We start from the raw sequence: 10,185 nt of genomic DNA on the forward strand, positions 1-10,185 counted from the left end.
GAGTAGCTGGGGTCATTTGGTCTGTTCAGCCTGGAGGAGACAGATGGGAGACTCCACTGCAGTTACAACTTCCTCATGAGGGGAAGAGGAGGGGCAGACACTGATCTCTGCTCTGTGGTGACAGTGACAGGACTGAGGCAATGGCCTGAAGTTGTGTCAGGGGTGGTTCAGGTTGAATATAAAAAGAAGGTTCTTCACCCAGAGGTGGTTGAGAACTGGAACAGGCTCCCCAGGGAAGTGTTCACAATACCGAGCCTGACAGAGTTCAAGAAGCGTTTGGACAACAAACTCAAGCACATGGTGTGACTCTTGGGGCTATTCTGTGCAGTGTCAGGAGCTGGTCTCCAATGATCCTTGTGGGCCACTTCTGACTCAGAATGTCCTATGATTCCCAGCTCTAGCACTCAAGAGACCCTGTCAAAGCAGAGCTCTGTTTTTGAAATAAACCCATCTCTTTCCAATAGCCCAAGAGCTGAATTCTGCTGCCTTCATCATTACTGTTTTGAATGAGTGAAAGGTGGGAGGGAAGTTTCTGTCAACATTAATCAATATTTAGATGGTTTCCTGCCCATTCATTCAGGTGCTAAAAGTGTTTTTGACAGTAAGAAATCCACTGAATGTAAGCAGGCTAGTAGCAGCTGCTTGAGAAATGCCAGTAATACTGTGCATACCTTCCAAATTTCCCCAATGTCCCTATGTTATTAGTGGGTGACAGGAGCTTAAATAAAGCATGTGAAACATGAAAGCAGGACAAATAATTATATTGGTATAGAGACTTCTACACTGGAGCGATTTTTGCTCCAAATACCTTATATCTACTGTAAGTTTTTGGGGTCAGAAAGAAAATTGTTTTTCCATGCTATGTCTTTGAGAGAGCAGGGTACTTGGAATCCCTGCTTCTCTGTGGTCCCAGCTTATATCCCCACAGAACTAGCAGTAGCTAACAGTAGCAAGCAAGATTGAATACAAACTCAGACTAAAAATCACTACAGAAAAAATTCTGCTCCAGATTTCAAAGCATTTTCTGAACCGTCCACATCACACCATGATCGGGCATCCTCATTTGAGCAGAGAGCAAAAAAAGCAAGACGGGAGGAAGCCTGGATCAAATAAACCAAGCGCAGACCATACGAGGAGTGGGCAGAGTCCGCTGGCTTGGGACATAACCCTCAAAGCGAGAAAGGGCAAGTGGGCAAGACTAGTACTATTCTCAACATCAGCATAGCGAAGGCTGTTTCATGCAGCTCTTTGAGGAAAGATAACACTGCTTTTCTGGCAAAAAAAAGCCTTTGCCACTAGCACTGTAAAATTATACCCTTAAAAAGGGGCTCAGGGGCTACATACTTGTGCCTGGCCCTCTCATCTGCTCCATTCCTTCAACAGAACAGGCACAAACCACCAGACAACCTGATCCTACAGCCACAGTCTCTGATCAGCCTGGGTGACAGCTGAGGGCGCATGGCCTCCTTGTCAGCCCTCTAGGAAGCGGAGCAAGGCTGCTGCACACACCAGTCCTCCACCTCCCAGCAACTGCGCTGGAACAGGAGCAGGCCCTCGGATTCCCAGCCTCAGACAGGCACTGCAACAGGGAAACTACTGCTGTCTGGGGAACACCCATGAGTGACCCACACTGAAAGGCCTCACACCTGCTATTGTGCCTCCAAGCCCACCACATCTTTCCTCGCTTTCCCCAGGAGTAATCTTTTGACCATTCTGCCTTCAAGATGCTAGGCCTTTTTTTTCTCAAACTGCTACAATGGCAGCTTTCCATACAAATAGGAAACAGAGAAATCATTCCACCTGAAAAGCCAAAATGCTTTCTGTTTCTAAAGACACTGACTTTTCCACCCAGGCTGGCTGCTTCTGAGGTGCTGGTCTGGGAGATCACCAGAGCCACCAACAGAGAATGGGGATTTCCTCACCTGTCAGAAATGGTATCCTGGCTTGGCAAAAACACAGGATTTTAAAAACACACTTAACTTTACACAATTTGTGCTGGACCTTTTTTTCTTGTTTTGGTACAATTCAGTTGGTCCCATTTTCAAGCAGGTTGTTCCAGTTGTTACACTGGGCCCCAGGACTATGAATGGCATACAGTTGCTCCAGTAATGAGACAGGCTCATGACCATCCTAATACATATGCCTGATTTCTACATTTTTTTCCTTTTTTCCTACATTTTAATCTAATTTTTCCCACATTTTATCTCATTTCTTCCAGTCTGTGTTTTATTCCTCCTTGCACAAAGCTATTACATCCCAAGTGAGATCTGTTCACCAAAACACAAACTGAAGCTGCAATGTTTCTCTCAGACCTTCTTCATCACAACCCAGCCGTGCTCTTGCCAGCCACAGCAGATCAGCAGGAACTCATCTGCTGCCTTCCCTGCTTCCCTGTACCCACAAGTGGTTCAGTGCTGCACCAGTCCCTGACCTGGGGTCTCACATCTGGGGTGCAGCAACTGCAGCTACAGTGAGTGCCGGGATATTTAGTCAGAACGCTGTGACTTCCCAGCACATCTCTGAATTTCCTGAGCAGCAATGTGACTGCAGCCTGCCCCAGGATCCCAGCTGCAGCAGGCACAGCGCCCAGCTGGGGGTCCCCAGGGTAAGCTGGGGCTAACAGGACCACATCACCCCAGAAGAGCTTGGCGCAGAGCTCGGCACAGCGCAGCTGCGGCAGCACCACAGCGCAGTGCCCATTAGTGACGCTGCTGTGACCACCCCCAGGACATTAAGGTCTGCTGCACCACTACATAAGACTACTTTGCAGCAACAGAAGTGAGGAGGGGAAAAATTACACATAACCAGTGAAGATGTAGCTTATTTATGGTCGAGCTTTTCAAAGTTTACTAACTAGTACAGATTATTCATAGCTCATGTCTCTAAAGAATTCAGCGTCATTCCCTTTCTATTCTTAACCCTAAGTAATATTTTATGCTATTCCTCCTTTCAGACTGAAAGATATTTGTCCAATCTTGACTTTGTGAGATGTTGTCTTCTGGCCATCTTCATTCTTGTCTAGTGATTGTTCTGTATCTCCACATCCACATCCTGTCCCCCAGCTCCTGCTGTGGCCTTAGCCTTGGTCTGTTTTGTATAGCCTCCACATCCTGGGCATGATCTTACTCACCCTGACACCAATTCCTACTGTGTCAATGTGAAAAGTACTTTCTGTCACTAACTGTCCTCTCCAGCCAAGCCTATCTCTCGGTCTGCCTTGCTGACATCTCTTGCTGGGCATCTCATCATCAAATAAAACCCAATATAGCTGTAATGGAACTTGTTGTCTTTCCTTGCCCAGCCTCTTTATCCCTTCTGAACAAACTTCCACTCTCCCTGTTGCCTAGGCCTATAACCTCTTCCAGTTCCACCATTCTTCACAGCCTCACTCTTCTTGTAATACCACCTGACACACCGTCAGGTGGTGTAAGTCAGTGTAATTCCACTAACTCAAGTGATATTATACCAATTTACAAGAGATGAGTTTCCGTCCTGGTGCCTCTAAAGGCAAATATATTCTATTCGACAAGCAAAAACCTTCAGTCAGTTCCCTCAACATCTCCCATATTTATTACTCTGATCTCTTTCCCTCTGGACTTGCAACATCCACATTCTTTTCAAAACATGACTCCTCCTGAAATTCTTATATGTCCCTTAGCTCTCCACTGCTCCCAGCCCAGACCGTTCCCTTCCACTCTCTAGCCTTGTGTATCTACCCACTGCCCACTCCTAACCCTGTGCTTGGCTTCTTAAGCCTTCTGAGTATACCTGAAATAATCTGGTGTGCTAACAATATCTATTTAACAGTAACAAATAATTCACTAATTCACAGATTTATGATAAAATAGAGGAAAAAAAATTTTTTAAAGGAATTTTAAAAAAGGAAGGAGAGCCACCATGAAAGCTGAACATCAGTTTCAAATTCAAACACAATTAAAAAGCACATGTTTAACACAAGGTGAGCACCTCTGCAAATGTATGTACGAATCACCAAGGTTACATAAAGTGTTCCATGTTATTTGTGCCCCCTAACACCAAGCACTGTGCTATGCTAGGTGAGCTGAAAGTTTCACAACAATTTCAACACCAGTAAAAATCTCTGCTTAAGCCAAACATGCCACAATACAAAATGATGCAATGGATACCACAATAACACCCTGCATATTCACACTCTAGACCACACAGTGAAGTTTTGTAATGGCTGGAGACCTGGCACTTAGTGTATCTGAACCAGCCACTGCAGCTATTCTTGTATAAATGTTTCCAGTTTATTAAAAAAAAAATAAAAAAGATAAAAACCCAAAAACACCTTACATGCTTTGTTCAGATTAGTATCTATTAAAAGAAAAAGAAAAGCACTTTCCAAGAAGTAGAACAGCATCTGCATTTAGGGTTTTTCACACCTGGAGGGCTGCAAGAATGTAGAGGCAAGATCAGGTCTTTAAAGAGAACACTAAGGGCTTCACCATATGCACCATGCCAAAATGATAAAATGTTAATGAAATGAAAGTATATTAGTGAATTATTAAAATTTCACTCCTCTCTGTAATACACAGAGTAAGAAAAACACAGTGAGGATGATAAAAATAGGATCAAAACATTTGGATCCCTTCACCACCTCCAACATAAAAGCTTTACAAAATCTGGTGTTAAAATTAACATATTAATTGAGCAGCTTCTACAAATGATCTACTGTAAAATCCAGTTCAAAACAAGCTGGAGTTGGGAGTAAAATGAGACATAATTCAGTTAAATCTAGATGGGTCAGACCTACAGCTTCCTCCCATCTCTAATAATCTCTCATAACCCCTCTAATGCCTCTGCTCCTCTCCACAGCAAGGCCAGCCAGCAATTAAATTGTACAGGAAGATGTAACTGAGAGAAGTAATGCTGAACAGGGCTCTACATGGATGGGTTGGGCTGGGGAGTTCATGTCTGTGTGCTATGCCAGAAGTTTTGTCCAGGGAAAAGTTTGGCCTCACTATGAAGCCCAAGAGATAATCCAGAAAGCAGCTCTGTAGAGGGGTCAGCAGAGATTACAGGGGGTGCAGAGGGGAGCTTTGGTGAGCCTGGGACCAGAGGAAGGGCCACAGGAGACAGGAGGCCACTGCTTTTAGAGGGGCAGGCAAAGGTCTAGCAGAGAACTACATTAAAAAGAACAAGGGCTTTACCACATAGTATTAAGAAGCAATTTCCAACAAAGCTGCCATTCTGGCCATTCTGTAAAATGCTTTCCAGGGTCTAGCTTGGATTGCCTTGTACATAAAGTCCCGTCTGTTAGGAAGTCTGGAGTACTTACAACAAAAGTAAATATGCCCAGACGTGGGCTCTATCAGCAGCAGGCTGGTGGCAGGTTAGCAGTTTGCCATTAGGATCCCCATAGAGAATCTCACACTTTGCCTGAGCAAACAGTTCAGTGCAGGGTCCCACCACAATTCGGAACATGGGAGGTACACAAAGCAAGAAATTGGTGCAGGCCAAACGCATCCCATTCCTGGAATAATACCTGTCTTTATTTGGCTTTAATCTATTTTCAGTAAAAGGTAAAACATTCAGTATTGGAAATTACAATGTATCAGTTAACACTGATAAAAGTTCCTGGTAATGTTGTGAAAAAAATCCCCGCGTCAAACATCTAGGCAGATCTTTCCATTCAGTGGCACCTACCAGGCCTGATCAGAGGTCACAGCCTTGCCATCTGTCTGTCCTGCAGTCACAGTGCTCCTGTGTAGAGAAAACCATCTCCAGCAGAGACTCTTAGACAACAGACAAGAGAAACAAAAGAGCAGCAAAATACTGTCCAACATATTAAGTAGAAGCTTTGCCCCCAGTAGACGTAGCCTGTCCAATTTTCACAGACATTATGGAATAGATGGACTTTATGGAGAGTTTTCTATGTGTTCCTTATGTGTCTTGTACCTCCCTAAGAGTGTTGGGGAGAAACTGATCCACAGCTAGCAAGTGGCCACCAGCACCTGGGCTGATGTGAGGGTGGTCCTACACAACCCACCTGAAAGCTGTGTGAGTGAGTTTCAGCCATTCCTCAGGTCGCCTTCACCAGGCACCTCCAAAGCAGGGCTATTCCACTGCTCTGCATCCATCCTCAAGGGGAACAAAAGGGACACAGGGAGCCTTACTCTTTCATGGGCTACGCTGACATCCAAGGTACAAACTTTATGCTAGACAACCAGCTTCAGTTCAGAAAAGTTGTAAGTCTCAAGGATGCTAAAGGCACCTAAAGTCTTACAGCGAGTTTAGGGAGGGCTTGAGTTGCTCTCATGCTTGGCAGCTCAATGTGAGGCATTTTAAATGGAGCAGAATTTCCAAAACTCTAGGAGAGAATCACTTCCCAAAAACTGCCCTGCCTTGCAGAGCTTCAGACTGGTTTCCCAGAATCAGCTGATTACTTCTGAAAATACACAGCTGTAATTTTACACTTAACTAAAACACTGCTCTGTTGGAGTCCTTTTTTTTTTTTTTTCATTATTTTGTTACAATTTTACTTTGGGTTGGTCATGAGAGAAGGTAACAAGGCAAATGCAATTTCATTACAAATAAGTCAAAATTATGGCCGAAGTCACACTGCATTGTGTTACATCTGAAGTCATGAACAGGCAAATTCCAGCATCAACCACGATAGTCCCATTTCAGTCCAGTTTAGGCTTCCAGACAGCTCTGGTAGCTTCTCCTGCCAGGAACAACTCCTAACACCAAGACATCTCCTACAACCAAAACCCACCACCTGAACCTATTCAGCATGCCAGGCAGCTTCTCACAAGTTTATATAACTTTTCCATGTTTCCCCCTCAAAACCCTCTGCAAAGGTTAACACCATAAAAACCCTGTTGTGAGCTGACATCAGAGAAATGTTTATTTCCCTGAGCCTCCCTGCTTATGAGAACACACAGACCTAAACTGCAGCCCTCACCTTTGCTCTGGACCTTCATCCAAAGCTGTGTCTAATCTTACAAGTCTCCAACCTGGCATCCCAGCCACGCTGGGCAGAGATCAGAAAATGACTGGCATTTTCTGGAGCCACTGCTTATATTCTCACAGCCAGCCCCACATCCCAGACACATACACACCGCGCTGCTGCATGAGTACGCCTGGGAAACGCAAACATATTTTCAAAGTTTTAATCCATTAGCAATTGCTAATTAAGGGGCAATTAATTTGACTCCCAGCTCTGTTCCTAATTTGCCTTGCAACTTTGTGCAGTCGATGTGAAATATTAAGTTTCAGCTTCCTATGTTCCCACAACTTCTGGGGGTATTAGAACATTAATTTCTGTAAAGTGATTTATGATCCATGATGAAAGGCAGTTCAGAACTGTAAGAACTGCTCCTATTAGTAAAATAACTGGTGCATTTTTTGATCTTTCATTTTAATGGGGGAAGAAAAAGAAAAGCCTAGCTGAGTATCAGCAATGAGGCTCAAAAGGTAAAAATTGCAAATTGGACACATCTGAAAACATAGCCCAGAGAGGCTGGTGGGGTGGTTTTTTATAACAGCAAAAAACTGACAGGACAACACAAGCATTTAAGTTCTTGCATTTCCCTTGGGAATGCCTGACATCATAAAACTTTCACAAACTAAAATCATTAGAAATAAAGTTGCACAGACATGGAGGCTGATGAAGGGTCAACCTAGAAGATACCTAATCCAGCTCATTTCCTTCAATGTGTAAAAACAAGTAACCGACACGTTTCCTGCCCATGAACCTTCCTGCTGATAAGGGTGCTCCCAACAACAGGAAATTCACCTCTAGAAGCAACAGCACGCTTTCACTACCAAGCCAAACTTTCTCCATCTGAACTCCACAGCAATTAAAAGCCGCATCTGTCTAATCAGAAGTGAGCCGGATTAAACAGCTGCCTGACTCCCTAAGCCTGTCCCCAACACAGGGGGAGGAGATGGGGAGGGGGGTCCCCATCTCCTGCACCCTGGTGCCAGCCCAGCTGCCAACAGGGACTCCTCAATCAGAAGCTGGCACTGCTCCCTCTGGCTCTACCATCCCTTCAGCCTGCTCTGACTGCAACCAAGTTTTAAAGTCAGGCCTTGGGTTTTCTGGAGAGCAAGATCCAAGGGTACGGGTAAAGAGGTTACTGATCATCTTCACCTCAGTCCCCTGCAAAATTTACCTCCTGATCTGCAAGACCTCTCTCACCAGTCTCTGGTTCTCTTAAGAAATAATAATGCAAAAAGTGTAATACACAAGCAAACCAGTAATTTAAGGTTAAAAAGTGATTATTTATACAGTGGGTGAAGTGCTATTTCTCAGCTTGGTCACTACAAAATGAAGAATAAAGAGAGCAACAGAAGGAAATGTTTTGGAGAAAATGCAGTGAATACTCAAAGGCATCTCTCAATCACAAACATCTGAAATCAGCAAGTGCTGCCCAAGAAAATAAGCAAAAACATTAACACCTTTCTTCTGAGTTTGCTATGAAATAGCTCTCTCCTGCTTCAAAAGCAAAATAGCTCTCTCCTTTCACACACAATAAACTTTCAATAGTCCAGCGAAGTAAAACTTCAATTTATGACAATAATGGTCTGATTTTCTCATGCTGCATTCAGCACCAATGAAGGATATTTTATTCTCATTTCTCTGCTTTTCTCCTCATTGCATGCTACAACAGAGTTGTGTTTCCTTTTTTTCTTAAAATCATTGCAAAGGGCTTCCAAGAGTCATTCGTCGCCTTTTTTTTATTTTAATAGGTGAGGAAGATCTGTGAAACAGCCTTAATATGAAAGTCCAAATCATTACATTTTAATATAACTTCATAATACAAAGGAACAGAGGGAGATCGATCCCAACTCTATTTCCCAGGTCCATAGATGCCCATGGAAAGAAACATGGCCTGACCATTAAATTTTAAAAAAGTCATCCCTTGTTACTTTTCCCTTTTAAGCCCCAGGATCCCTCTTCTTTGAGCCTTTTCTCAGGTTCCCCAGCAGCAGGCCAGGCTGGGGCAGGACACCAGTGGGCACGGGGCAGGTGGCTGCATCTCCTCAACTCCTCCTTGGATGGAAAGTGTGGGACAACGTCCAGGGAGGAGAGAAGGAGGCGGCGGTGCAGGGTTTTATTGTAAAATGACCTTGATTTGACAGGCATGTTCTCAGGTTTCAACAGATGCTGTGGGAAAGGCAACAGCAGCCAAGGCGGTCTGCAGGCATTTCTGATGATATGCAGACTTTTTTCTTCTGCCTATTTTTATTTTTTTTTTAAATACATGGGGGTGGGGGGGAGTCTTCTCAGTTTCCATGACAACAGTGTCTCCACTTGTCTGTTATTAGATACCATCCGCTTCCTGTGTCTAAATTTTTAAACCAATCAGAAAAGTGTTTATAGATTTTGTAGCTCCTGGGACAGTCCCTCTCCTCCAAGAGAGCTACTTTAATGACACGTAACGCTCCGGCAGCCAGGGCTGCGAGGCCTTAGATTTTCGGCTGCAAAGTGATCACAGTTTATGCTGTTTACCGGCTGATTCATGGGCTGTGCCAGAGAAAACTGAGGGGTTGCTGCCCGATTTACTGTGCCCTTAACAGACGTTACCGGGTCAGATTGTTTTAAAAACCACACAAACTCATTTTCATTGTTTCTGATTTTTGTTTCCGATTCATCCCATGAAACAGCAGGATCTGTCCCTGAGTGACACGCGATTGCCTCGGCGAGGCCGCTATCCCACCGAGTACCGGTCCGCCCTGACCGAAATGGATTCACGGTACAACATCGCCTGCTGCAATTAAAGTTTCGGCAAACTGGGCTTTAGGAGCAGCCGCACTGTAACCGTGCGAGCAGATTTACACAGGCATATTTTTGATGATGCAAATAATACCTGGCCGCATCACAGTCGGCAAGTCAACAAGGAAATCCTTCTCCAGGGCGCAGGGACACTCACATACATTGTGAAGGAATTAACACACGGTAAGTCCAGTTAAGTGAAGAGCCGGCACTGAAGACCGACAAGCAACGGGGAGCTGTTGCGAGAAGGGGAAAATCCCTTTCCCGGCGGCTGACAGACGGACACTACCGGAGGAGGATGCCCTTCAGGCGGGTGTGCAGGCACAGACGGAGCCCGGGAAGTACCGAGCGGCTTCTCCCCGGGCGGGGATCCAAGCGCCGGCGGCACGCAGGAACAAAAGGGAGCGGTGGGGGGGCTGCCCGCCGCCGGCTGCGCCGCT

Source organism: Parus major, chromosome 5, assembly GCF_001522545.3.
Source record: "Parus major isolate Abel chromosome 5, Parus_major1.1, whole genome shotgun sequence".
Classification (NCBI taxonomy): Eukaryota; Metazoa; Chordata; class Aves; order Passeriformes; family Paridae; genus Parus; species Parus major.